The sequence below is a fragment of the Oryctolagus cuniculus genome, chromosome 10 (assembly GCF_964237555.1).
Source record: "Oryctolagus cuniculus chromosome 10, mOryCun1.1, whole genome shotgun sequence".
In the NCBI taxonomy this organism is placed as follows: domain Eukaryota; kingdom Metazoa; phylum Chordata; class Mammalia; order Lagomorpha; family Leporidae; genus Oryctolagus; species Oryctolagus cuniculus.
In genome coordinates this window covers 38,967,594-38,988,103 of record NC_091441.1, presented here as the reverse complement: position 1 = coordinate 38,988,103, position 20,510 = coordinate 38,967,594, and the positions used below count along the sequence as shown (strand labels likewise).

The 20,510-nt window shown below is 39.7% G+C and overlaps 1 long non-coding RNA gene across 3 annotated transcripts in view; it reads right to left on the bottom strand.

The window, feature by feature from the left end:
• Positions 1 to 20,510, bottom strand: part of LOC103349327 (uncharacterized) — a 123,637-nt gene that overhangs the window by 53,459 nt on the left and 49,668 nt on the right. For 2 of the 3 annotated variants that reach the window (XR_007921483.2, XR_007921482.2), the window contains exon 2: positions 7,704 to 7,833. This is a non-coding gene — a long non-coding RNA (uncharacterized lncRNA). Of the gene's footprint in view, positions 1 to 2,425; positions 5,830 to 7,703; positions 7,834 to 20,510 lie in introns of those variants that run through there. The other variant, XR_011379182.1, reaches the window with a different exon arrangement.

Below are 20,510 nucleotides of genomic sequence, written 5' to 3'. Positions count from 1 at the left end.
GATCCAAAAGAAGCTACTGGCTCACTCCCAAACATTGTAGTCATTTAAGAGCGTGAACCAGCAAATGGAAGATTCTCCCCACCCCCACCCCCTTTCTCTAACTCTGCCTTTCAATTAAGTAAAATAAATTTAAAAACAAAAACGGAGAGAGTAGTAGGGAGAGAAGAGCAAGGCTGCTGTTGCCTTTGGGAATACCTAAATGCAAGAGCCTGCTTACCAAGCTGGAAGTAAACAAGACTCAGTAAGCCACAGTGCTCTAGGGAAAAAAGAATACAGTTTCTGTAAAGTGAAACTGAGGGGCATTGGGCATGCTTTCTTTCATTCTTAGATGCTACAAAAAAGAAGTGAGGAATGAGCCACTGGGTTCATGAGTTGATAGCGGTGGTATAACCTTGACCTTGATTGAATATAGCATAACCAGTAAAAGAAAAGTCATGGAAATAATGAGCAATTAAAAATTCATCTATATATTTTAAGTGTAAAAGGCAAGAATATTTGTCTTTTTTTTTTTTTTTTTTTTTTTTTTTTTTTTTTACAGGCAGAGTGGACAGTGAGAGAGAGAGACAGAGAGAAAGGTCTTCCTTTGCCGTTGGTTCACCCTCCAATGGCCACCGCGGCTGGCACGCTGTAGCCGGCGCACCACGCTGATCCGATGGCAGGAGCCAGGTACTTATCCTGGGGTGCAGGGCCCAAGGACTTGGGCCATCCTCCACTGCACTCCTGGCCACAGCAGAGAGCTGGCCTGGAAGAGGGGCAACCGGGACAGAATCTGGCGCCTCGACCGGGAATAGAACCCGGGGTGCCGGCGCCACAAGGCGGAGGATTAGCCTTTTGAGCCGCGGTGCCGGCCCAAGAATATTTGTCTTAAAGGATGCTGGCTGAGTGGGGGGGAAGAGAATAGAGAAATATTTGAAAATATTACACAGTAATTATGTATGATTAGTAGGAATATGGGTGACTTCAGTCCCTACCTTTGCATTTATATTTTTTACCACATTGGCTCTGTAATTGAATAACGCTGGTGAAAAGTATTGGGACTTTGATTTTTGAAAATGAGAATAGAGACTTTAAACGAGGAATTCATTTTGAGAAAAGGCTAAAGGAACTCCTGGCATATCCCTGGGGAAAGGAAGATTTTCAGAGGGTCAACATTAAAATTGCCATTTTATTTTGTGCAGAGATGATTTAGTTTCAGCCAAATATCATCTATCATGTTGAACTAATGTTGTTAATTTGCATTTTATTTGCTTTGTAGTTATTTAAATGATTTGTTTTGATTTTGTAATTGTATATGAGCTGAAAGTATAAGGAATTTGTACCTAGTTTTGCAATTGTGAGCATCTTTGATATCTATATTTAGATTTTGCAAATTTATTATATGTACTTGTGTATTTTATAATATCTACATATTTATGATGTATAACATATTAATATATTTTATAATTTATATATTTTAAAGGAGGTCCTGAGTTGCCTAGGTTTGATAAACACTGCAGTAATTCTGAGCTACTGAGTATTTGAAATGCAGTTCATAGCAACGGAATGAGCTTTGTATAAATAAAAAAAAGATCGTAAAATGTCCCAATAATCTTTTACATTGGTTAAGCTTTGAAATAATATTATTTTGGATATATTGGGTTAAACTATCTATCTATCTATCTATCTATCTATCTATATGATTAAAATAATCTCTTGGGGCTGGTGCTGTGACTTAGCAGGTAAAGCTGCAACCCGTAGTGCTGTCAATCCATGTGGGTGCAGGTTTAAGTCCCAGCTATTCCACTTCCAATCCAGCTCTCTGCTGTAGCCTGGGAAAGCAGAAGAAAATGACTCAAGTCCTTGGGCCCCTGCACCCACATGGGAGACCCAGAATAAATTCCTGGCTCCTGGCTTTGGATTGTGCAGCTTTGGCCATTGTGGCCATCTTGGGAGTAAACCAGCAGATGGAAGACTTCTCTCTGCCTCTGCCTCTCTGGACCTCTGCCTTTCAAAATAAATAAATCTTTTTAAAAATCTCATCTGTGTCTTACTTTTTAAAATGTGGCTACTAAGATAACAAAATTCCATGAAGGGCTTCCATGATTATTCTACTGATTGGTGCTGAATGAGGGTATTTTTTTGTCTGGCAGCAGGCTGATCCTCCATCTATAACCATCCAGAATCCACCACTAGAAATTTTCCTATTTGCCTGAAATTCAGTGGCTAAGGTAGGGAAGAGTTTTGGGATGGAGACATGACGTTATGGGTAGCTTGCAGTGCCCTCGTAGCTACTGTCTTCCAGAAGATACTTCTGTGTACCAATTAAGCAGGGCTAATTTGGTTAGAAAAATCAGTACTCAGTGCTCAGAATTAGAGCACAATATAATATTATTAAATATGCTAAGTCTTCCAAATATATTTTATTATTATTTTCTCTACAAATTAGATGAAACTTCAGAATTCTTTCCATGAAATTAACTATAACATTTTCTTTTTAAAATATTTTATTTATTTTTATTTGAAAAGTATAGTTACAGAGAGAGGGAGACAGAACAGAGAGAGGTTTTCCATCCACTGGTTCACTCCCCCAAATGGCTGCAATGGCTGGAGCTGAGCCTATCTGAAGCCAGGAACCTGGTGCTTCTTCTGGGTCTCCCATGCAGGTGCAGGGACCCAAGCACTTGGGCCATCTTTCACTGCTTCCCAGTCCATAGCAGAGAAATGGATCAGAAGAGGAGCCGCCAGGATACCAACTAGAGTCCATCTGGGATGCTGGTGCCACAGGAGGATGCTTAACATACTACGACACAGCACAAGCCCCTATAACACTTTCTTTAGCAAAGTTGATGTTAGATAACAAAATGTGAAAATACCCTTGCAAATAAATGTCTAATGTGTTCTGTATATTCTAGTCAAGAGGAGCATGGCCTGCATTTTAGTCTGTTCCAGAAGCTATAACAAAATACCAAAGATTGGGTGGCTTAAATAATAGACCTTTATTTCCTCACAGTTCTGGAGGCTAAGTTCAAGATCAAGGTGCTGGGGCCACTGCTGTGTTCCAGCATGTTAACATCCTGGCCTGAAGCACTGGCATCCCATATGGGTGCTGATTTGAGACCAGATTGCTCCACTTCTAATCCAGCCCTATGCTATGGCCTGGGAAAGCAGTAGAAGATGGCCCAAGTCCTTGGGCCCCTACACCCGTGTGGGAGACCTGGAGGAGGCTCCTGGCTCCTGGCTTTGGGTCGGCAGAGCTCTGACCGTTATAGCCAATTTGGGAGTGAACCAGCGGGTGGAAGACCCCTCTCTCTGCCTCTCCTTCTCTGTGTAACTCTGACTTTCAAATAAATAAATAAATCTTTAAAAAATATCAAGGTGCCAATCAGTTCAGTTCCTGGGGAGTCCTGAGGACTCCTTTCTTTGTTTTCAGGTGGCTGCCTAACCTATGTATCCCTATATGACAGAGAATGAGAACACGGTGTCTTTTCTTCTTCATGTTAGAGTGTCAGTCCTATTGAATTTGGACTCCATACTTATGTTCTCATTTAATATTTATCAATTCCACAATAAGACTCATCTCTAAAGCAAACATATCAAGGTTTAGGGCTTCAATGCATGATTTTGGGAGGAGGGGTTACACAAACATTTGGCCTATAACTTATTGTCTCACAGAAATTCTTTCTACAATAATTATAGTCATGAGGAATCAGTGAGGGGGCAGATAGTTGCTCATTTATCTTGTTAAAGTTAACTTGGGTTGCTCCTCTCAGTGTCATGCTCCCTGAAGATGAGTGTGGCAGAAATTTTAACAATCAGTTATGACCCAGGAACCACAGGACAGCTTAGTCTATAATGACAGTTTGCCACCAACATACCATGTGACCTCCAAGGATGTTCTTGGTTCTCTGGGTATCAATTTTTTTATCAGAAAATAAACCTATTTCTGTTTTTAATTAGTGGGTAAGGAGAAGAGGAGACAGGGAAGAAAGGAAATAAAGAATTTCTGTTATTTCTTCTGTATGAGGTTGTAGGCATGAGTATAGTTTAGCAGAGAAATTTCTAAATCAAACCAATGTGGGGAATACTTGTATGACTGTTCACAGGTAGAAACCCAGTGTTCTGTGATACATTTGCTTTTGCTCCATGATCAAATGGCTATCTTCCCGTGATTTTCATCATTCTACAATCTATTTTTATTCCCAAAGTTGAGAAAGGTAGTGTAAAATATCACTCATTATGTACTAGGGGTTCATTATCTAGTTTACTTACATGGAGGATAATAGAGAGGATAGGGGGTGAGGAGGGCAGAAAAAGAAAGTTAAGAAATAAATAATGGGTTAACATCAGAAATATCAACATTTTTCAAAAATTTATTTAATTATTTGAAAGGCAGAATTACAGAAAGAGAGGAAGAGATGGAGAGGGAGCAAGCTCTTCCATATGCTGGTTCAATCCCCAGATGACCACAAAAGCAAGGGCTTGGCTAGCCCAAAGTCAGGAGCCAGGAGCTTCAGCCGAGTCTCCCACATGGGTGTCAGGGATCCAAGCACTTGGGCCATCCTCCACTGCTTTTCCCAGGCCACCTGCAGGGAACTGGATGGAAAGTGCAGCATCTGAGACTCAGGTCAGAGCCTATATGGGATGCTGGTGTTGCAGGCAGTGGTTTTACTGGCTGTCCGCAGTGCTGGTCCCATTTTGTTTTTTTAAATTGGCTTGAAAGAAAAATGATTGAAGAGGAATTTTAGGAAGATTTGCTCCAAAACATAACCGGACTTCCCTCTTCCCTCCTTTGTAAGGAAGAAAACAATTATCCATGTTTATACATAATGAATTTTAAGAATAGAAATAACCTCAATAAAATCCCCTAATTTCACACAGATAGAAACTGCTCCTGGATTTTTCACACAATTAAATGTGAATGATGCATTCTCCCTTGCTTGAAGATGGGTTTAATTTCCATATAGTATGGACCCAAGGTCTCTGAAGGTCCTTGCATTGTGCCTCTGAGGACCTACACAAAGTCCAGCAATATGACAAAGGTGAATGATCTCACTCCATGAAAAAATAAATGGCTCATTCATGTTGTGGTACTTGAGATTCAGTACTACATTGGTACCAGCTTCAGGAAGCAGCTTTCCCTACCATGGAGACACTGATGAGAAAGACAATAAAAGAAAAATTGTTATTCTTCAACAGATCAGTTATTCACTTGTTTCTGAGAATTTTAAGGTCACTTTTAATCAATTGCAAGCACAGATTTTTCAGTTTAACCTCTGTAAATGAATGAATCAATTACACCTTCTTAATATATCTTCAGATCACAGCGAAGTGAGTGGTGCAGATGTGGTGAATCATAGAGGTTTGGAGTTGAGCCCAGCTCAATTTCTTCATGAAATTATATTGCAAATGACTTTGGCTGCTGTAGATGGGTGCTACTGTGCAATTAACTGATATCCAGAACCCATTCTTTACCCATTCTGATGGACCTTCTCTGCTATAGAATCCACAAATCACAGGACAATATTTCTCAGATTTCTCAAAGCCAAAGATGTATAGAAAGTTGGGCACTTCCAGTGACAGACACCTGAGCTTGGTTTGGAAGGGAATGATAAGGTGAAACCATCATGTTGCTGTTCCTTTGGCTGTTTCTTCTTGTTTCCATGGCTTGGAAGTTGATGTTTATCTGATACAGCTCATGGGTGTTGTGTCTTAAACATGGGTATCAAGAGACAGATGCCAACTGCCGCTGTGGTATAGCAGACAAAGCCTCTGCCTGAAGTGCTGGCATCCCATATGGGCAACAGTTTGTGTTCCATCTGCTCCTCTTCTGATCCAGCTCTCCATTATGGCCTGTGAAAGCAATGGAAGATGGTCCCATGCTTGGGCCCTTGCACCCAAATGGAAGACCTGCAAGAAGCCCCTGGTTCCTAGCTTCTGATAGGACCATCTCTGTCTGCTGCGTCCATTTGGGGAATGAACCAGTGTATGGAAAATCTCTCTCTCTCTCTCTCTGTCTCTCCCTCTCTTTGTCTGTAAATCTACCTCTCAAATAAATAAACAAATAAAAATATAAAAAGAGATAGATACACTAATGGTGTTGGTGGTTTATTATTCCAGTGATCAATCACTAGTCTCATGATTAAAGAGAACTAGCTGGGGATGCAGTGGTTTCCTTTTCCTGGCTTTCTGATTCTTTTATCCCATTTGGGAAGCAATGCTCTTGGCCTGTGTAGTGTCCACAGCATTTCTCTACTCTCTTCCTTACTGCTTAGTTTACTAAAGTTCAATCCTACATCCAGATCAGGACTTACAAACTGGTCATGATGAACCCTTTCTTAGCTGCATGCTGAAACCATGGTGAGTTGGTGAATTGTGTTCATGATTAGGGCTACTCAGGTATGATCCAGCTCCACAGGTTATTTTCAGTTATGAATTCATGGAACAACACACTTGAGAATTTCATTCCTATGGTTTTAAATGAACTGGACAAGGCCCTAGCTCTAGAGTAGTTACATTTTAGTGAGGGAAAGAAAAATAAAATACATTTACAAACAATTAGAATCATTTTAGGGAGAAATTACAAAATAAAAATTAAGAATGATAATAAATATAGACAGAAGGATTATTTAAATTGGGAATAATATTTGACTCAAAACGCAATGGGCAAGAAGGAATAAGATTAACAAAATGCCAGCAAAAAGCAGATCACCTGAAGAAATAGCAAATGCAAGCTTTCTAGAACATGAATAGGATACAGATTACTGAGGAAGAAATATGAGACTGTGAGGCTGAAATGCAGTTACTGAAGAAGACAATTTTGCAGCATGAGTCTGGAGAAATAGGTAAAGTCCAATCATATGAAGCCAATTGGCAGTGGCCAAGAGTAGGATTAGTATTTAATTATGGCAAGCATCTTATAGTAAGGGAAATAATGTCTTATGATTTGCTTGAACATCACCTACCTGCTGCCTCCAGAATGTGCAGCAATAGGAAGTTGGAATGGAGAATGGAGCCAGGACTCAAACATAGGCACTCTTATGTGAGATACGGGTGTCCCAAGGGGTGGACTAACTGCTGTGCCAAACATCTGCCCCTGACTTGCTCTTTAAGATCAGTTTGGCATCTGGGTGAAAAGGGACTATGAATGTTCAGTGGTGGAAGAAATTAAATAGGAATGGTGCCCCTGCAGGAGTCTAGGCAATCTGTGACAGTGGTCTTGGCTGCAGGGATGGCCGTGGGTCAGAGGAAAAGACAATCATGAATGACTTATGGGATTTCTAGCATAAGCAATTGGATGACTTATGGTGTTAAATGCAGATGATTGAATTAATTTTACCATTAGTTTGATTTTCTAGAGAACTGCAATTGAAATCTTTTGCAAGAATTTGCCATTGATGTTTCTTATTAAGGAGTAGCATTTGTCTGCTACAGCTTGAGTTATGATCTTTCTTACTGACTCATTGATAGATAGCACCTTGGGGCAATAACTTCATTGGTATTCAGCACCATTCATAGTAAGCTATTTCTGCTGAGTATACTAGAGGCACCTTACAAAAAGCTAAAAATAAATAAATAAATAAGTATTAGGTCACCTTAGCTAATTCATATAATTGTTTCCATTAATAATTAATTTTAATTTTGTTTAATTAAAGTTATAGAGTGGGCTGAGCTGAAGACATAATGCGATTGGTTTAAACCAAAGAAGCTTCAAGCATCACACATACCTGAGGTGCTTAGTTATTTTCTCACAACCGGAATCCTCAATTGTGCTCTTCCTTTATGAATTTCTCTGGCGATGCTATTAAGCCATTTTTAATTCCACAACTAAATTAGAAAATTTCAAGGACTTTTGAACTACAGGGAGAGGCAAGAAAGAAAGAGAAAGAAGGGTATCTGTTAATTTTTCTGTTCCGATGTGTATATGAGAATTGAAGACTTTCAAAAATAAAATATTGATTTTGAAGTAGGCAGGCATACAGGTTAAAATTGGTCAGATTTGTGAACTGGAAGACCACGCCCCTTTGTGACCTCATGCTCCTACCTGATGCTTTTGCCACGCCCCTGTGTGGCCTCATTCCCCTACTTGGCCACACCCGGCCACACCGGGGTGCCCACCAGCCAATCAGGTTAATTAACCACTCCCCTTTGGAGTGGGTTAAAAGCCTAGGGCACAGTGTGCCCGGGCCCTGCTCTTCTTCCCTGGCCTCTTGCCAGGACAGGGCTTGCTGTAGCCCTGCGCCTCCAGGGCGTATGGCCTTCGGGCCATGTGCTCTAGGCTTCCTGGCCTAGATGCTCATCCACGTGACTGGTTCCTGGTGCTTGGTATGAACCCCTATTCACTTCTCTCCCCTAAATAAAGCTCTCACCCTTCTATGAATCTTTCTCCCTAAATAAAAGCTTAAAACGTACCATGCTGCCTCGTTTATCTGTGCCAGTATTTAGAATTCTTCTCTAAATAATAGGCAAGAACCCTCTCGGGCTTATTAATATCGGGGATTTAGTAATAAGCCCGTGGTGAAATCGTAAGGCACCCCAAATTCCAGTAGTGCATGTGGCACCCCAGATAACATTTCTAGGGAACTTTAAGGGGCCACATTTCAGGGTAAGTTTTAGGGGGTCTTCTCCGATTTCAATTTGACAAAATAGATGAAAAAAATTATACCTATACACATATGTGGGTCCTTATCAACATTTTCCAATGTCTGTGTTTAATTAGAAATAGGGTCATTTCAAAGTCAAGTTGAGCAGAATAAGAACCTGGGAACGAATATATGCACAACACTGCTCACAATTCCTGTTTTAAATGCCATGGATAGGTCCTTATTTATTTCCTTTTATCTACTATTTAGTTTCCCACGTCTATAGCTGATCTATTTTCAGACCATCCTATCCCAGTTCTTGCCAGATCTGAACATGAAAAAACTCATTTACATTTATGAAGGTGTTATCGTTAAAGTCAAAGTAACATAGCCTTTTTATGTATTACTTTATATTTTCTTTTTTCAGCTTTCATTTTTATTTTACATATATTACTAATTTTTTTAGTTTTTTTTTTCTTGTTTGAGGGATTTATTAATACATTAGCTTTTCAGGGTCACAGCAAAGTACCATAATACCTCTCTCACCAATTCTCATGTTCATGTGATAATAATACAAATTGATTCAATGAAGTTCATAGACAAAATTCTAAATATATAATGATACTTCCATTCCTCCCTCTCTTCCTCCCTTCCTCCTACTCTTCTTCCCTCCTCATTTTTCTTTTTCTTTCCTTCTCTCTTTCCCCCGTCTTTCTCTTTCATTCCTTCCTTCCTTCCTTCCTCCTCTTTTCCTTCCTTCTTTTTCTCTTTTCTTCCATTCTTTATTTTTTGAGATAAGCCATGTTTAATTTACATTATAGTCAAAGACTGAATGGTCCACTCAATAAAGAATTCAACAAGTAAAAAGACCTTAGAGGGTTTGGGGGATATATTACTTCAAAGTTTCAAAGGAGTTTTTTTTTTTTTTTTTTTTTTTTTTTTTAGATCATGACTTGTTTCAAGAGCATAGTAATATTTTGGCGCCATTTATGTACTTATTTGGACAAAGAATTACAAAGAAGTCAAATGGAGCCCAAACAGGCAGCGAAATAAGACTGCTGTGCTGTGCGAATCACAGTCTTAGCTGCAGAATTGCTCCCTGCTCTTTCCCACTGGAGCTTCGATCCAGAGACATTACTTTCCAAGGATGCACCTGAGCCTTTGGGTCAATTCCAGAGTCCCCATTTGTCTGTCTTTCTGCCAAGTCCTCTGCAATCATTGCCTATTGGTTGGCACTCAACCATCCATCTTATCTCTCTTTCTCATCAGCTTGTTACCTTTTCCCTCACCAGTCCTACCAAAGAAACATACATGGGTACAGCACATGCATACATTCACTCAGCCACAGATGTACAAGCATGGCATTTTAAGTAAAAGCTTAGAGCTCCCTTTTCAGTTTCCAGATACACACATGGAGTTATGAACAACAAAAACCCTACAGATACTTCTGTTTAAATGAGGTTACTTTAAAAAGTTCTTGTCAAAATTAAATTTAATGATAGATTTTGGGAGGTAGGCATTTAGCATAATAGTTAAACTACAGGAGTCCCATTTTGGAGTACCAGGACTTGATACTTGGCTCCAGCTCCTGACTCAGTTTCCTGCTCATGTTTACCTTGGGTGACAGTGAAAGTAATTGTGTTCTTTCTACCCACTTGAAAGACCTGGATTGAGTCCCTGGCTTCTGGCTTCAGTCAGTCTCAGTGTTGGCCATTACAAGCATTTGGGAGGGAACCAGCAGATGGAGACACTCTATCTTCTCCTTTGTCTGTCTCTCTTCCTCTCAGATAAAACAAATAAATAATGTGTAATTTCAGTGCAATTTTTTTAAATCCATGCATAGCTTTTTCCATAAAATTATTTCCACAAGCTTTTGGAAGATCCTTTCACTAACACTGCTTTTTTTAAAAAAAAAAATATTTATTTATTTATATGAAAGGCAGTTACAGAAAGAGAGAGACAAAGAGGAAAATCTTCCATCCACTGGTTTACTACCCAAATGGCCTCAATGGCCAAATCTGGGCCAAAATGAAGACAGGAATCGGGAATTTCTTCTGAGTCTTCCACAAGTGTGCAGGAGCCCATCTTCTTGGGCCATCTTCCACTGCTTTCCCAAGCACATTAGCAGGGAGGTGGATCAGAAGTGGAGCAACCAGGACATCTAACTGGCACTCATATGGGATGCCTGTGACCCATGTCACAGTGTCAGCCCTGATTTTTTTCTGTAAGTGAATGGCTTAGACACAAAATTATATAGTATTTTGCCCTAAGGAGTCAACACATTTGTTTAACTGTCTGGATGAACATTTTTACATGTTGATTTGCAATTGTGTGTAAATAAATAACACTAATAAATAATAACACTAATAAATAAATAACACTAATAAGTGTTCCTAGATGTCGCAAAAAATGAACTCAATTTGATATCTTTCTCTTCCTTCTGTGATAGCAGGATGTGGATTTTCTTGCTTTTATTTCCTTTCGAAAAGAAAAAAAAGCAAAAGGAAAAGCAAAAGAGAAGAGATTTAAACTAGATGACCTCTAAGGTCTAGTCCAGCTCTAATATTCTTTGATCCAAGATGGAAACACATTCGATTCCTCACAGAATGGGAGCTACATTCTCTGAGAGGCTGTAAATGGGTCTGAAAGTGGTGCTCCAAAATGGAGTCAGTATATCGAAGTCCTGCCCGAGGGCACAATAGGTCTTTTACATCTGAAAAAGGTGATTTTGGTCTAAGTGGTCCCTGAAGCTGATGCTGCCACCATTCACAGGGCATTCTGTGTGGTTGGCAACTTACCTTGTTTCAGGAGAAAATGACTCTTGAATTGTTCTCTTTGGACTGAAATTCTTTTTATAAATTCCCTGATTTTTCAAAGCTTGCCCTTTAAAGGAAGCAAAAAAAAAAAAAAATAAAACAATAGAACCATAACATCTGTTTGCCAGAGTTGCAAACTTTGGACAGCAAGGCCCTTTTCAAATGCTCTCCAACTCTGCTGATTTCCCGGTAGACTTGATCTTAATCACAAGCCTGATTTGGCACAGTGGGTCCTGGATAAAGAGCAAATCTAATGCAATGTATGAAAAGCAGCAGCACCCTGCACATCTGAGCCACTCCAACTATTTTCACCCCTGGACCCATTTCAACACATTTAATTCTCTGCTTTCAGAGTTCTGTACTTCGAGTTTAACACAAAAGATTGGTGTAGTAGCTTATTAAGTATTAAATACAGAGGTCTTGGGGACACAGAGTGGATGTAGCTGATGGCTTTAAGAAGTGCACAATCTATTTGGGGGACTCTTCTTTAATCAATTACAAGACTATCAGATGATATTTGCTGTGGGAAATGTACAATCCACATCACTATGGGAGTAGGGAAAGATAAATTCCTTGTTACTGATGACAGTATGACTTGGATTCAGGTCCTTGAGGATGAAGGCAGAGCTGATACTCGATCTTACCGATATGGATTTGAAAATTCAGTGGATGAAGTAGAAGGTATAAAAATCAGACACACATCTTGTGATATGATTGCTGTTTTCAGCCTTTGTTTATACTTCTGTTTAACTGTCATGTTAGTGGTAAATTAAGCCTGTGATCTGTATGATGGATTGAAATTACATCTTTGCAAGAATCAAATCAAAAAAAGAGAGGAAGGAAATAGAGTTTTAAGGAGAGAGGGGGAGGGAAGTAAATATGATTACCAGCTTAGAACTGTCCCCATGAAATACTTGAAATATGTTCTCTTTACATTAATAAAAATATTTGTTGAATACCCAGCCTATTTTCTGAAATAGAGCTCAACTCTATACCTCAATTAATAAGTTACAGAGGCTAGTTACAATTAAAGAACAGGTAAGATCTAAATAGTGTGACAACAACTATGGTAGAAGTTTAGGCAGAGGGAATATTTCAGGCTGGGGAAGTTACAGCACACTTATTCAGAGGGCTGAGGAAAGGAAGAGAAAAGAAGGACCAATATCTATCTGGTACTGGTCATGCTGTCTACTACCTCATAGTTTTGTGTGTTTGGGTGTGTGTGCATGTGTCTATGTGTGTACATGTGTGTGCTCAGGTGTAGTAGGGGGGTCCTACAGAGCAGATGTAAGCACATACCACGTGCAAGGATGATATTTGGGGCAGTGAAATGTATTGAGGAAGAGTTTGAGGGCAAACTAAAGAGAGAGCAAAGAACAAGAATTTGAAATCAGATATCTGGGACAGGAGTATATTGTAGCTTCTTTTATTAAGATTTATTTATTTATCATAATTTCTTTGAAAGGTGGAGTGACAGAGACAGAGGGGGTGAGAAAGAGATTGAGAGAGAAAAAGAGAGAGAGGTCTTCTGTCCTCTGATTTGCTCTCCAAATGCTTGCAACAGGCAGGGCTAGGCCAGATAGAAGCTGGGAACTGGAACTCCATCTGGGCTTCTCACATGGACAGCAGGGACACAAGTACTTGGGGATCCCAGGGTGTTCATGAGCAGGAAGCTGGGTCCTAGGGTAGGTGGTCCTCAATTCCAGGCACTGCAATATGGAATGTAGGCATCCTATGTGGTGTCTTAACTTGCTGTGCCATATGGAGATTATTGAGGGGGGTTGGGTGATGTACTATACAAAGGCACTTCTAGCAATGGTGTGAAGAATCACTATGTTCCTAAATTTGTATTTATAAAATTCATGACATTTGTATACCTATCGCTCCCCCTCTTCGCGGAGGAACAACACAGGACCCTGCGCTGTTCTTCTGTCTGCTCGGCCCTACCCGGGTTTGCTGCTGGTTCTTCCCGGGTTGGCTCCCCACATATACCTTAAATAAAATTTTCTGGGAAAAAAAGTGAGGGCTTAAGGTAACAGAGTCTGTGGGCACATATATCTTGGCCATAATCCAGAAATGCTAGGCTGTTGGACAAAGGAGGGGTAAAATAGAAGAGAGATATTTTTGTTTGTTTCCTATTTGTCTCAAATGAAAGATAAGTGACTTTTGGCTAGAAATGTGAACATTATAATTTTTTTTTGACAAGCAGAGTGGACAGTGAGAGAGACAGAGAGAAAGGTCTTCCTTTTTTTTCCGTAGGTTCATCCCCCGCCCCCCCCCGCCCCCCCCCCCCCCGCAATGGCTGCTGCGGCAGGCACTGTGTGGCCTGCGCACCGCGCTGATCCGAAGCCAGGAGCCAGGTGCTTCTCCTGGTCTCCTATGTAGGTGCAGGGCCCAAGGACTAGGGCCATCCTCCACTGCACTCCTGGGCCATAGCAGAGATATAATATTTTTATCCTCACCACCTGCTTTTCCTTTCAAGTTTATTGCAATGAAAGATGGCATACACAAGACAACTCTGACAGAGATGAATAGCTCAGTTTTTACCAAGATCTTTTCTTAGGTTTTAACACAATGAAAGAGAGAATTGTAAAAGTTAAAGTTATCACAGGGAGAAAGATTAGTAACTTTAAAAACAATATGTTTAAAATTAACAAGGTAAGTCAAATATGCTCACCTTCAGGAAAGTGATTTTTGAAGAACAAGGTTATTTTTACATTACTTAGTCCTCTGGCCTGGTCACTCACAGAGGACTAAGGGGCTCAGTGACAGGGTATATTGGTAAAGAATACAGTGGTTAAGAATCCCGAAATTATCTACCTACATTCAAATCCCACCTCTGATGACTTGAGGAGCTTTCAGCGAAGCTCTGCTATTAATAAATGAGAGTATTAGTAATACACAATTATAGATTTTTGCATGGATTAATCTGTGAAAGAAACTGAGGAACAGAGCTAAGGGAAAACTCTCAAATGATAACCACTGTTACTTTGTTCCTACATATAGGAGGCATTATCAAATAGTGTCAGGATTTACATTAAATCTTTTCCTTCCTACATAAATTCCCACCCCTCTATTCTTTACATGATCATGCCTTATTAAAAATCAAATAATATTACTGAGCCCCTAATATGTATCAAGTATTCTTGCATATTATTTGATTTGCTTCATGCAATCCTCTAAGACCCGATGTCCCATAAGTCAACTGAATCTCAAGAATTTTAAATAAATTTCTCAATCACACCTCAACTAAGATTTGGAGTGTGCTTTTGAACTCTAGTTCTAAAACATTCCAAAATTCACCATCTCACTACTTTCTAAGAAGTTAACCCACTCACAGAGCAAGTAAGTGGTAACTCACTTCATTGTTGTTAGAGGACTGGGAGAGTAGCACCAACTCCTGCTAGAGTATATTGTTGAACCTTTTTTGGGGAAGGACCGAAGGGTAAAGACCATTCATTAATAAAGACTATCCACATGTCCCTCTGAAGTTAAGTAACTGGAAATAAAATATATCAAAGATGTTGGATTAACTGGTTAAATGTATCTAGAGGAAAACATAAAATGGAACATCAAATTTCAAAATCATTCATTCGTTTGATTGCAGTGTATCTATTTTCTCATAGAGGTAATGGAATAATTTCATAAGCCATAACATGGAGTACTTGATTAGTTTAGAAGCTTAGGCATTTTCAAGGGGAGAAAAATTATTGGACACCTTTTATTAAAAATATATATTCATTAACTAATGAATGGATGGATAAACAAATCGTGGTATATCCTGCACTAGAATGTCATCTGTTCATAAAATGGCATGAAATACTGTGCTGATTTGTGATGTATTATGTATAACCCTTGAAAATATGTTAATTTGAAGAAATCAGTCTCTAAGGACTACCAATAATGTGATTCCATTTATATGAAATGGGCAGAAGAGATAATTTTGTAGAGGTAAAATGTAGATTACTGTTTTTGAAGGGTTAGACATGGAAAGAGTCAAAGTTATGAGTTCTCTACTCCACGCAGTATAAGTTGTGAGGCATTCAAAGATGAACAGAAATCAATTTATCCACATTTATAAACTACTTCCTGTATTCTCATCAAATTAATGATTATTTTATCATCATTTTGGTGGAAAGTTTTCCATTTTTATGGGGCTTTGACAATGTGTAGCTTTGTGGAGTTGAATTTATATTTTTTAGTAAGCATTAGGGGATGATGTCTAAGAGGCAAATTTCTTTTTAGAGTAATGGGAATATTACAAAATTGATTACAGTGATGGATGCATCATCCCATTAAACACAGTAAAAGTCATGAAATTATACACTTTATTTTTATTTGCTGTTTGTTAGAGAGTTATTTATTTATTTGAAGGCAGAGAGGGACACTCACAGAGAGAAAGCAGTCTTCCATCCTCTGGTTCACTTCCCAAATGGCTGCAATGGTCATAGTTGGGCCTATCTGAAGGCAGGAGGCAGGAGCTTCTTCCCAATCTCCCAGTTGCCCAAGTACTTGGGCCATCTTCCACTGCTTTCCCAGGCCATCGGCAGAGAAATGGATCAGAAGTGGAGCATCCAGGACTCAAAACGGTGCCCATTTGTGATGCTGGCACTGCAGACAGGTTTAATCTACTACACCACAGTGCTGGCTGAGAATTACACACTTTAAATGAGCGAACTGTATGACGCATAAATTGTGTGTCATATATGGCTTTAAAGATTTATTTATTTGAAAGTCAAAATTATAGAGGGTGGTAAAGAAAGAGAAAGGGAGAGGGAGAATGGGAGGGAGAAGGTGGGGGGAGGAGAAAATCTTCCATCTGCTGGTTCACTCTCCAAATGGCTGCCGATAACCATGACTGGGCTGGGCTGATGCCAGGAGCCATCCAGGTCTTCCATGTGGGTGCCATCCTCTACTTTCAAAGGTATATTAGCACTGAGCTGGATAGGAAGTGGAGCAACTGGGACTCCAACTGGCACCCATATGGGATGCCAGTGCTGCAGATTTTGGCATAACCCACAGTGCCACAGCACTGCCCCCTGTCAATTATATTTCAATAAAGGTGTTAACAAATACAAATGTATCTTATATTGTGGGTTCACTATGTGGGGACAGGAGTCAGGAATGATAAACTATTAAAGTGGAGAGGTAATATAAGAATAGAATCCTGAGTCTCTACTTTTTTTTTTTTTTTTTTTTTTTTATGAATGTGATTGAGGAACTCTGAGTGGTTGGAAGAGGGTCGTAGACATATACTTAGTAAAGAGATCCCAGTAGAGGAGCAAATATTTTATTTATTATACCCAAGACCCTCCTGGCTTATTTGTGTGTTCTTTTTATTGATGACTAGTTTTACATCTGACGCTGTATTCTTAAATGTTCTTAGTTTAAATCAGCATATTCTTATTAAAAAGTTGACAACTAAACTATTTTTGCTCACATTTCCAGCTAGTCTTTTTCCCAAGCCTCAGTCTTCCTTCTGGCTCTCACCCACTGATTCCTTGTGCATACTTGTCTATGCTTCAAATTATCTCCATCTCTGTTGTCTCCCATATATTACTTCGCCAATGTATACACACTTAGCTCTCTTAATCTCCCTCACAAGTAAATTTCTCAGCCCCTTAATCACCCCCACCCCGCTTCTCTGAATCCTTTCCAAAGTGTTGACATCTTTCTGGCACAATGGTGCCCACAGCCATATGCCTTTGGCACCAGTTCCCTTTGGCTTCCCACCAGGAGTGGAACTTGGCTGATGTCAGAGTAGAGAGTAAGACATATTTATTTGATTTAGCTTTTGATTATGTTCACTTCTTGGGATGATGGTTGATTACTAGTGATGGGGGTGGGGGTAAAGGCATTAGAATTCAGGGCATCTTGGTATGAGAGGAGGCTTATATATGAAGAACTATACTATGTAACTTGTGTTCTCCCTGGAGTGGTATTTCTAAAACAGATGAAAGCAAGAACTTTGGGAAATGGTCATATTTTATATTAACATCTCAGATATTTTTTGCTTTTGTTTCTGTAGCTTGAATTTCAAATTGCAATTTAACTTTCCACAGTTCTAGGAAAGATAAATTTTAGGGTTTAGATGATTTTAACATTTTCATAGGGAGCAGAAACTGGTCACAGCAGAAACACCTGGCATAGAAACCTGAGTATATACACTTTCTGGGCTATAAATTCTTCACTACAAGTGATGGAAATTATGGGTTATTAAAAGGTACAATCAATAACTGACTTGCCTTTACAAACCACTTTCTGGATCTCCATCTTAATGCTGGTGGTATGGCCTTCATTTTCAAGGAATCTTCCCAATTTTTGTATTTATAGTTTTTTTTTAACATTTTAAAAATATTCATTGATTTATTTGAGAGGTAGAGTTACAGGCAGCGAGAGGGAAAGACAGAGAGTGTCGCTCCCCGTCTTCGTGGAGGAACGACACAAGACCCTGCGCTGTTCTTTCGTCTGCTCGGCCCTCCCCGGGTTTGCTGCTGGTTCTTCCCGGGTTGGCTACCGTCCCTTCCACCTCCGTGGAAGGGCGGTTCCCCCTGCCACATTCCCCACTTCCGCGGGGGAGCGGCACACCGCCAGCCGGCTCTCTCGGGGGCTGCACATGTGTTCCTTCAGATAGATGTTCCCCTTAGATGTTCCTGGTGCATGCCGTCTCTCTCCTCCTTTATAGTCCTCCTCCGCCAATCCCAACTCGGCTGCCCACACGCCGAGTACGCTGCTCTCCTCCAATCAGGAGCAGCTCCTGCAGCTTGTCAAGTTGGTGAGAGGCAGCTGGGTAGAAGCTGTTGCCTCCTCTCCCAGCGCCATATTGTGGGAGAGCAGATGCATAGAATAAGTCTTAATTCCAGTAACTTAGTCTAGTCCGAGTTGCTCCCCACAAGAGAGGTCTTCCATCCGCTGGTTCACTCTCCAAACAGTCACAACAGCCAGAGTTGGGCCGATCCAAAACCAAGAGCCGAGGGCTTCTTCCAAGTCTCCCACACTGGCGCAGGTGCCCAAGCACTTGTGCTATCCTCTAGTGCTTTACATGCCATCACAATGAGCTGGGTTGGAAGAGGAGTAGCCGGGAAGGGAAACGGTGCCCATACAGGATGCCGGTGCTGCAGGTGGAAGCTTAACCTATTATGCCACAGCACCAGCCAAATTTCATAGTTTTTATAATTTGCAGAATCATTTATATTTTTGTACCAAATAATATGGTTTCTCTAAAAATGTCAAGTAATATTCTAAAGTTAAGAGGGAAAATATGCTTGCAAATAAGGTATATAGGAGAGTATCTATAACTTGCTTTAAATGTAAGACATCTCTGGCACTTATCATTTCATGCGTTCAACCAATATACTTCAAGGATCTACCTTGACAATTTGTTGGACATAGGGAGCAAGATGCAATCAGCTATTATAAAATAATAAATATATAAAATATATATTTAATTTATAATAAATATATAAAATATATATTTAATCACAGAATTTTATAATCACAGAATATATGGAATTACAAAAAGATTGTTACAAGGAGAATTGGGATGGCAAAATTCTCTGTGCCACAGGAAGACAAATATGGTGGTTTCTCTCCTTATACATATACAGGGCAAAGAAAGCTATGTCACTCCCACTGTGTCACTAATGTTGATCAGTTGCATAACTGTCAATATGAAGGGCTTCACGTGACCTAAAGCAGTATGGAATGCATTTTTTCTTACTATAATATGGAACAATCATTATCATTGGCAAACAAAATGCTGTCTCCAAGAGTGACACCAAGAGAACATATTGCGTTTGCTCAAATGGGATATATTAATCTTTCCAGTGTACAAAGCAGATGTTCAGTCTAGATTTGGGGAAAGTAAGGAAAAAGAACTTGCTATTAATGACAAACTTGTTTTGAATCCAGCTGGAAATGATGTAGTATAGGCAGATGGGCATTCCCATGAGTAGGAGGCATGGAAAGATCTTTTAATGGTCATCAGAAAATCTGAAGTCAGAGACTAAATATATAAAAAGAAACAAGTGAAGTAGTCATCTATAGGACATATTAACTTTCTCCTTTAAAAACCAATGGTAGTTACTAAAGTCAGTAGCAAGCCAACAGCAAACTGTGCTAAAATATTAATCTCTTGAGTATGTTTGAATAAAACTTCAATATTCTGAGCCTTAGCAAATTAGGCAGTATTAGTCAGCTTTTGTTACCACATCAATATACAGAGAAGAGAGTTATTTATCTCTGAGTTTAGAGGTTTAAGTCTAAGACTGGGTGACTCCATTGGTTTGGCCTCAATGAGAGTGGTGGGTGGTAACAGTGAGTGTGTGGAGAAAGATCACAAGGGTAATCAGAAAACCAAGAGCATGGGTAACTCAAACTGTCATAAAAACTCAAGAAATTACCCCTTCTAAGGGTAATCCCACAATGAACTAAGGACCTCACACTCGCAGCATCCACCTCTTAATGGTTACAAGAGCGCCCAACAGTACACTGTGGGAACCAAGGTTTTAACACATAGCCCTTTACGTGACACCTAAACTAATATCTAAACTATAACAGGGGCCCTTATAAACCTTGGAAATTTGGTTTATTTTCTATTGCTATGTATCATCTCGGCCCACAAGTGTTTATTTTTCTTTCCATTTGGAACACCTACTGGGGTTCTCTCTTGAGGTCTACTACTGAGCACCACTTTCCTTCCTGGAAATGGGATCAGGAAATTCAATGTCTCTTTGTCTGAGCTGTGTCTCTAAGCTTGCATAAGTCCAGCCTGTCAGCCAGATGTCAAGCTGTGTCTTTACTGAAGGCCCAGAAGAGAATTACAGTGCAGTAAAAATAAAGGTTGAAAACCTAGTTAGCTTAGTCTTCTCTTTAGTCCTCCTTTGGAAAAGTATTTCAGAATTATTGTTTTTGTTTTTAAAAGTAGTTGAGTGTTACGTGTTTTCTTCACTCCTGACCTGGTTATCCTTCCCTTAATTTATAGATCAATCACATAAATCATCCTATCAGCTAGATCCTCTGCCAGAGGAAACTCTACCTTATACGTATACAGCCCCAAACACTCACATTCAGAAAAATGCTATATAATACATAAGTGCACATAATCATTCAGTGTCCTCCATAAGTACCAGAATGG